Source organism: Lagenorhynchus albirostris, chromosome 17 (assembly GCF_949774975.1).
Source record: "Lagenorhynchus albirostris chromosome 17, mLagAlb1.1, whole genome shotgun sequence".
NCBI classification, from domain to species: Eukaryota; Metazoa; Chordata; class Mammalia; order Artiodactyla; family Delphinidae; genus Lagenorhynchus; species Lagenorhynchus albirostris.
Window position 1 is genome coordinate 30,028,150 of NC_083111.1, and position 9,584 is coordinate 30,037,733.

General features: G+C 34.5%; 1 pseudogene; it reads right to left on the reverse strand.

The window, feature by feature from the left end:
• Positions 1–4,620: 4,620 nt before the first annotated feature.
• LOC132507954 (isoleucine--tRNA ligase, mitochondrial-like) lies at positions 4,621–7,690 on the reverse strand (annotated as a pseudogene).
• Positions 7,691–9,584: the final 1,894 nt, after the last annotated feature.

The window sequence follows — 9,584 nt, forward strand, 5'->3', positions numbered from 1 at the left end:
GGTCTTAGAGACTGGAGGTATGGAAGAAAACTAGCGTGGTCAAGAGACATAAGAGAGGAGCAAGGGGAAAGCATTAGGCCAGAGCCTTAACGGGAGTTCTATAAGAAAGGCAAAGCAAGGCAGGGTGAATAAGTTTAGATTGGATAATTTGAATAATTTGGTGGTCTCTAAGGTATAAGGGTGGTCACTAATTTCTGGGTACCTGGTTCAAGGATGATTAAGGCAGAGGAATACTGCCTCCTGGGATGTATAGGCCAACTAGAGGAGGAATGGCTCTGGAATGTAGTGTGTATATATCAAAAGCATGCTTGCAGCTGGGTCTTTTCCTATCTCTAAGAATTGGCTAGTCCCAGCTAGAAAGATTTTTTAAGATATCAAAACATCCTAATAATATGAAAAAAATATATATATATATAACTATTTTGATTTCCATCAGCAGTGAATGAAAGTTCCTGTTGTTTCACATCCTCACCAGCACTTGTTGTTAGTATTCTGGATGGTAACCATGCTAACAGGTTTGTAGTGGTATCACATTGTTATTTTAATTTGCATTTCCTTGATGACTTATGTGGAGCCTCTTCATAGCTTATTGTCATCTGTATCGCTTCTTTGATGAGATATCTGTTAAGATAGTCACCCATTTTTAAATTGGGTTGTTTCTTTTTTGTTTTGAGATTTAAGAGATTTTTGTATAGTTTGCACAAAAAATCCTTTATCAAATATATCTTTTGAAAATATTTTCTTCCATTCTGTGGCTTGCCTTTTCATTCTCTTGATACTGTCTTTTCTTAGAGGAGTTTTTAATTTTAACGTACAGCTTATAATTTTTTTGTTTGTGGATTGTGCCTTTACTGCTATATCTAAAAATTCATCACCAAACCCAAGGACATCTAGATTTCCTACTACATTATCTTCGAAGAATTTTACAGTTTTGTGTTTTACATTTTATCCTATGGTTCATTTTGAGTTACTTTTTTAAATGGTTTAAAGTCTGTGCCTAGATTCATATTTTTGTCTATGGATGTCCAGTTTTTCCCACAGCATTTGTAGAGAAGACTATTTTTTCTTCATTATATTGCCTTTGCTTCATTGTCAAAGATCAGTTGAGTATATTTACATGGATGAAATACCTGGGCTCTCTACTGTGTTCCACTGATTTATTTGTCTATTCTTTCACCAATGCCACATTGTCTTGATTGCTGTAGCTTTATAGTTAAGTCTTCAAGTCAGGTAGTTTCAGTCTCCAACTTTGCTCTTTTGCAATATTGTGTTGGCTATTCTGGGTGTTTTGCTTCTCCATAAAAATTTTAGAATCAGTTTGTTGATACTCAAAAAATAACTTACTGTGTTACTGATTAAGATTGCATTGAAGATCTATATAGATCAAGTTGGGAAGAATTGACATTTTGACAATATTGGGTCTCATGTTGCATGACCATGAAACATCCCTCCCTCTATTTAGTTTGTTTTGATTCCTTTCATCAGAGTTTGGTAGTTTTCTTCACATACATAGTGTACATATTTTGTTAGTTTTATTTCCAAGTATTTTAGTTTGGAAGGGTGCTAATGTAAACAGTATTTTGTTTTTAATTTTAAATTCCCCTTGTTCATTGCTGGTATATAGGAAAGTGATTGACTTTTGTATATTAATCTTGTATCCTGCAACCTTTCTATAATCACTTATCAGTTCTTGGAGGTCTTTTTTTCTTCTTGATTCTTTCAGATCTTCTATATAGGTGATTATGTCATCTGTAAACAATGACAGTTTTATTTCTTCCTTCCCAAACTATATAACTCTTATTTCATTTTCTTTTCTTATTTCATTAGCTAGGACTTCTAGTACAATGCTGAAAAACTGTGATGAGTGGGGAAATTCTTGTCTTGTTTCTGATCTTAGTGGGAAAGTTTCAAATTTCTCATCAAGTATGATGATTGTGGTCAGTTTTTTGTACATATTTGTTTATCAAGTTGAGGAAGTTTCCCTCTATTCCTGGCTTGCTGAGAGTTTTTATTTTATGGGTGTTGAATTTTGTCAAATGCTTTTTCCATATCTGTTGATGTGATCAAGTGATTTTTCTTCTTCAACACACTGATGTGGGTTAAAGAATTACATTAATTAATGAATTACATTAATTGATCTTTGAAAGATGGACCAGCTTTGAACAACTGGGATAAATCCCACTTGGTAATGGTGTTAATTGTTTTTATACATTGTTGGATTTGATTTACTCATATTTTGTTTAGAGTTCACACATCTATTTTCATAAAGATATTGATCTGTAGTTACCTTATCTTATAATGTCTTTGCCTGGGTTTGGTATTATAGTAATGCTGACCTCATAGAATAAGTTAGGAAGTATTTCCACTGCCTCTATCTTCTAAAAGAGCTTGTAAAGAATTGCTATAATTTCTTCTTTAAATGTTTTGTAGAATTCACCATTGAACACATCTGGATCTAGTGCTTTTTTAAATTAATTATTGATTTGATTTAGTTGACAAATATATTTCTATTCAGATTATCTATTTCTACTATATGAGTTTTGGCAGATCATGTCTTTCAAGAAATTGGCCCATTTCATCCAGGCTATTAAATTTGTGGGCACAGAGTTGTTCATAGATTCTTTTTTTTTTTTTTGCGGTACGTGGGCCTCTCACTGTTGTGGCATCTCCCATTGTGGAGCACAGGCTCTGGATGCTCAGGCTCAGCGGACATGGCTCACGGGCCCAGCTGCTCCACGGCATGTGGGATCTTCCTGGACCGAGGCATGAACCTGTGTCCCCTGCATTGGCAGGTGGACTCTCAACAACTGCACTACCAGGGAAGCCCTATAGTTTCTTTTATTATCCTTTTAATTCCCCGCTTTCTGCAGTAATGTCCCCACTTTCATTTTTGGTACTAGTATTGGTTTGGCCAAAAGTTCATTCAGTTTTTCTGTAGTATCTGACAGAAACACCCGAACGAACTTTTTGGCCAAACCAATAATTAGTGTCTTCTGCTTTTTTCCCCTTAGATCAGACAAAATACATTGAGTGCCAAAATGCTGAAGCAATATGGGTTCATCACTCAGCTGGTTTGGCATCTGTATGCATTGTCCCCACCCCGAACCTCAGACCAGTTTTTGATTATGTATTTTTCCTTTTATTGAAATCAGCAAATCTGAATTTGCTACTGTGGGGAAAGCAGGAAGAAGAGAAAAAAAAATGAAGGTTTTTAACCTTCAGAGAGTTCAGAGGTTCAGTCTGAATAAGCACAAAAACTTTTCAGTGTGCTTTTGAATTCCTTGAATTTGCAGAACTGTTCAGAACTGCTAACCTAGGGATTTTGATTCAATTAATCTTGGGTGGGGCCTGAACATCTGCATGTTTCAAAATCTTCATAGATGTGTTATGAATCATTGCTCTAAATATTTAATGAATATAAGCAAGTACTTGTATAAAATATGTGTGTGATCACCTATCTAGAAGATATTTGAAATGTAGACTATTTAAGATTAATATACTTAGAGTAAGTACAGGGGGATGATATTTACATAATCAATTTTGTGGTTGCTCCAAAATTTACTATTTATGTCTTTAATTAATCACACCAAAACACTATCTTTAACATTTCTTGTAATAAAGTTCTTTGGGAGATTAATTTTGTCTACTTTTTTCATTTGAATTGTCTATATGTCTTACTATTTTTGAATTATACTTTTGCTGGATAAACAATTCTTGATTCACTGGGTTTGTTTTTTATTCTTTTTTTCTTTTTTCTTCCAGTACTTCATAGATACTCTTCTACTTTTTCTGATTTACATTATTTTTGACCATATGCCCACAATTACTCTTATTTTATTCCCCTCTATATTATTTCCCTTTCTTTCTTTTTTAAAGATTTCCTTTATCTCATTTTCAGTAGTCTGATGATGATGTGGCTTGTTGTGGTTTTCTTTGTGTTTATCCTACTGAAATTTGTTCAGCTTTTTGATTCGTAGTTTTGTCAAATTTGAAAAATTTCTGCCATATTTTTCCCATTATTTTTCTGTCTTCCTCTTTTGTGGAAAACCATACTGCATGTGCATTGGAGAATTAATATTTTTTTGTGAACACTTTTTTCCTGCTTTAATTTGGATATTTTCTATTATGGTATCTCCAATCTTGCTGATCTTTTTTCCTACCATATTTCCCTGCTACTAAGATCATCTGTTTATTTGTTTTAAGTTTTCCAGAGTGTCTTCATTTTCAGACACTATAGAACTTTAAATACTGTGTCAAAAAGATTTATAAAATATAAAATATTCTCAGCTCAGCCACATTTGAATGTAAGATAGTCAATATCTATGTCTGAATAAGTCCATGATATGGATATATGATATAATATACCTACATATATATTTTTTCACATGTATATATGCACATTATTCTATCTCTATTTATAGTAGATACTTCTTTTATAATTGTGATTTGATATCCATCCTCCACTATTTACTCTTTCACTCGTTATCTAAATCTTCAATTTCTTTCCATTATAAACAGTCCATTAAACCCCTAGTCAGTACTGTCAGGGTGTTCTTGCTCAGAGAACTGTTAATAACAAAGTGAAGTACTACTTTCAACCTCTCACTTCTGAACACAAGGTCAGAGTTTATCTGATGATGCAGCTGTATACTTCCAACAAGGAGGGTATTTTTCTTTGGTAGTTGGCATGACAACCACTTTATATGAAAGCTCTTCAGAAATATCACCACTTTCTAAACTAATTAGGATTGTGCCTTTAAGCTCAATTACATCTGCATTTATTGCTCAAGGTTGTTGAGTGAGTAAAGGTGTGTGAGAAGTCATCATTAATTCCTTCAGCTGAGGGGTACAAGAAGTCTCCTCAGTTCATTGCAACTCTACTACCTCAAAAAGCAGACCAAGTTCTATCACAGTGATAGCTTTGTACTCTGTTGCATTTTTGCCAGAGATGCTTCCAATAAATGAATCTCTCATTGCACATGCACTCTTTACTGCTTCCACCTATCTTGCTTCTTCCAGTTCCTTGTTGTACTATTCTACTCAGTACGAAAAACACTCTTCTTTAACATGAGTTCTTTAACATGAGGTATGTGCTAGCATATGTCTTCAGCCATGAGAAAGAGTGAAAGCACAAACAATATTACATCCAAAATTTTAGTTGATGCAGTCTGACAAGTTGATTTGATTTGACTTCATTTGAGTTGATTTGAGATCATTTTCATTTTCACAATAAAGCCTAACTTTGATTACACTGAAACAAAAGAGTTCATAAAATGCTTGTAATAGGCAAACGACTTTTCCAAGATCATATTGTTTATATGACTCAATAATCTTGTTTGCAAAATCCTACACTTAAGTGTAGCATACTGGTCTATGACACACATATCCTTAGCAGGACTGAAACCAGTTCTGTACTGAAACCAGCCACCTCCTCCCCCGCAAAAAAAGCACATGGTATTCCTAAACTTGCTAACATCCCTGGCAGCATTAATAACAGATGAACCAACTGTCACTTTAATGATGACACAAGACTCAGCTACCACCAAAGGAGGATATCAGTACCGTAGGGAGGCTCCCTGCTTTTATCTTGTGTTCCACTGATGACAACATTATGATTAATGATATTCTCAAAGTTTTAAACATCTATTATCCCTTTCTCCAAGGTTAATTCCTGACAACCACTGTCTTACTAAGTGCTTTTCTCCTTGCTGTCACACATGTTAATCAAAAAAGACTGAAACCAACCACCAAGCTGGACTTTTCCTCTCAAGTACAAATTGGCTCTTTAGTCAGTACCTGGAAGAACATGAAACCATGAAAATCTATTAAACCAGATGTAGAAAATATCCTGGCCTAACACATATTCTAAGGTATCAGGACCACCAATCTGAGATTTGACTTCTTTTGGAAGCAGTTGCTCAGGGGAGGGAGTCTGTTAGATATCACTGCTGTGTTGTTCCACTTGTTCAATAATATGCTCAATGGTTTGGATGTTGATCAATAATTCATCTGTGTATTATGACAAAACATAGGAATTTGAACACCTCAATCTCTTTGCCTTGATATATACTACTATAGTTGTGTGTCCATGATTTTGACCATGGCATTCACTCTTGATCTAGGAGGAAGTTCCCCCTTTTTAAAAGGGGGGACTTGGCTGTGGTCGTAAAATTCATGTGGTCTTAATATATTACAAACCACTGCTTGCAGACATGAGTAACCATTGGTTTCTGAGTCCTCCAGTCATAAGGATAGCTAAATATCAAATTATCCTCTTTCAACAAATGCTTTGCTGCCTGAAGCACATTACCACAGCAGTTCCTTCTTTAAGTACAGTCTTTGAAGTTTAGGATCTGAAACATCTGTGAAAATGTCATCCTCATCTAGTGAAAATATCATTAACAGGTTGTGTTGAAAATCTACACTGTAATCTTCCTTATCATGAATTGGGACTGTGTGAACCAATCCTGTTCATTTTGTCATGGTCATATAATTTGAAGATAAAAGAGGAGAGCTTTATCAGGAAATATAGGATGGGTACAAATACCATTTTTCAAAGTTATACTTGAAAATATTGAAATAACTTCAAATATTGTTTCCAAAGTAGAAGCAACAGGTGTTACTTTATCTGCAGGAAATATATAGATATTTCCAGAACTGGAACATTTCTCAATAGTGTACTTGGATTTGGGCACATAGAAAACAATGCAACTGGTTGGAAAAGTCCAAGACTGTGTGGTTCAGACTAAAAAAGTTAACAGAAGATAAACTATCTATAAGGGATGTCAACTTAGAAAGTTTCAAGTGAGAGAATTTTAAATGTATAGAACAACTGACACACTCAGGATTTTATTCAAGTTCTGCTGAAGCAGAACCTAAGCAGTCCTTGACCAGGGAAACCAAAACACAGGTTTTGTAAAATCAATAAACCAAGCTGTTATCAAACACTTATTAGAAAATTCTCAATTGTTTGGCTTCATATTTTCTATCAAATGTAGAGTAGCAATTATTGCAATCTGCCATTACTATTCAAAGACTAAATGTCGATTTCTGTTTCTCATTGGCTGCTTTACCAAATGAACTTTCTAATTTCACGGATGAAAGATTCTGAACTTTTTCACCAAGTTCTGGTAATACTTTTACTTCAATGAGTAACCCATTACAATATCATCATGACACAAAACGTACTTTGGAAACTGTCATCATAAGGTATAAGCCGGTCATGTCTTTCAAAATTTTATTTAAAGCATGTCCTACATGAAGGTCACCATTTGCATAAGGAGATCCGTCATGAAGACAAAATTCTGTCGTTTCTTTCTCTTTGCCGTGAAGTTATGAAAATCTACATTTCTAGAAGTTTCTTCACTTACATTTTCAGCCAATAAAATCTGCTAGATCTCCATGTCTGTGTTGGGCTGCTGGTGGCCCAGCAACTTCAAGGCAAAAGGGGATCTACAACAGCAGCTCCATGTTGTCTTATTTGCCTCTATTCAGGTTAGGCAGCTGGCCACTGCCTCCGGTGACTAACCATGACAGACACCTTATCTTGGTTCCTCACCTTCCCAGGTGACAGGAAAGGCAGGGTGGCCCCACAGATTCCCTGCGTGCCTGGCTCCCAAGGGCCCATCTCAAAAGGCACAACGGGACACTCAGGCCTCCACTCCAGCACCTGATGCTCAGCTCCTGCCATCTGGGCCCCAGAGAAACTCTGTGGCACCCACCGGGAATGTGTGTGCACAGAGCACAGAAAGAGCCTGTGGTGACGTTTTCGTTTCAGATATTTTATTTTTTCTCACTAAGTCTTTTATACTTTCTTTTTATGACTTTATTTTAAATATTTTGTTTATATTTCATTCAGAGTTTTGAATATATTTCTAATAGCTCTTTGAAATTCGTGTCTGTTAATTCCATTGTCTCTTCTTTTAAGGTGTTTCTACAAAAGGGCTGGTGGCTTGGTTATGGATGGAAGTGGAAATGAATGTCTGTGCTTTTAATTTTTAGTTATTAAACTTTTCATGCCATTCTCTATTTCTGTCATTTAAAAATGTTTGTCTTGCCGTTGTTTTTCCTTGTATTTCTAATCCATCTATGTATTTTAAACATTTTATACAGTGTAGATAATTATTTACTAGTTTTGATCTCTTTGTTTTTGCTATCTTTGTTCACATTGACTTGTTTCTCACATTTTTTTTTCATTATGAACTCACTATCAAAAACGATAGGTCAAGTTGAGCTAAATTCATCCAATATGTATCAACCTGATATCAGTACAGTACAACCTGATATTAATACAGTATCAACCTGATAGCTCCAAAATGAGTCTTCATAATTTATTAATTCAAACTCACATTTACAGTTTAAAAATCAAATAATTCATTAGCTTGTTTAATATTAGAGTAAGCAATATTGTTTCTCAGAGTTAGAAGGAAGTTTTAAGAAATCTTATTGTGAGGAAGAATCGGTCAAATGCAAACCACAGCACAATTAAGGAGTAGACAGAGTTTGTCTTTATATATTATCTTCTCTTTTCCCTCCCCTTGTCCACCTCTGTTTCCCACCATTACCTAGTAATCTCATTTCTACAACATGCTTTTAGTGGACTGTCATTCCAAAGAGTGATATAATATGACTTTTATCCATAATAAATGTGTAGTGGTTTGCAATTTAAAATGTGCCTACTTATACATTTCGTGTTTTTAGAATTCTCATCACAACTGAAATAAATATTATTAGCTCCATTTTTAAAGTGATAAAATTCAGTTTAAGAGAAGTAAAATGACTTATCCAAGTTCAGACACTGAAGACTTAGGACTTAAATCAATGTCCTCTAATTCCAAATTCCATGTTATGATAATTTGAATTTTGGTGTTATAAAATTTACCAGTGAACTACCCAAATTGCATGGGGTGTCATCCAGTTTCAATTCTAAGACTAAGTATGAATGTTTTAATCCTTGATAGTGTTAATGAGAAATTGAAATAAAATAGATCATATAGATGATAATACTAAATGATCCTTCATTTAATAAATATTGTGTCCTGTACATGTGCAGGACACTACTGGACAATATAAATTATATGTAATAAAAACATAAATACTATCAAATCAGTAAGACATAATCCCTCATCTCTAGTCCAGATAACCAATGGATAATTCCTTCTCTTTTGGACAATATCTGATGGAATACTATACTATAACCAAACTCAGAGAAAATAAAATGTGGATTACAATGGCAGTCAGTTGATGTAAAGTATTGATCTAGTTAGTGAACTAAAACAATCCTTTCTGCAGAAACCATACTTACCAGGGTAAATATCTATTTTGAAACCCAGATCAATGTTATAGAGTGTGTAATTTGAACACACAGTAACGAAGGATTGAACAGATTTATGAAGCTTTTCAGGGACCTGAGAGTTAATAATTTACTGTCTCACTAAATAATTGTTTTTCAAATTGTATTTTACTCATCTCTACAAAATATAGCTTTCTGATACTAGACCCCTGAGGATAAACAATGAGACTTCACAATTAAGAATGTCTGTGACAGGCCCAAGCATATGGTTAACATTCAATATTTGCTGAGT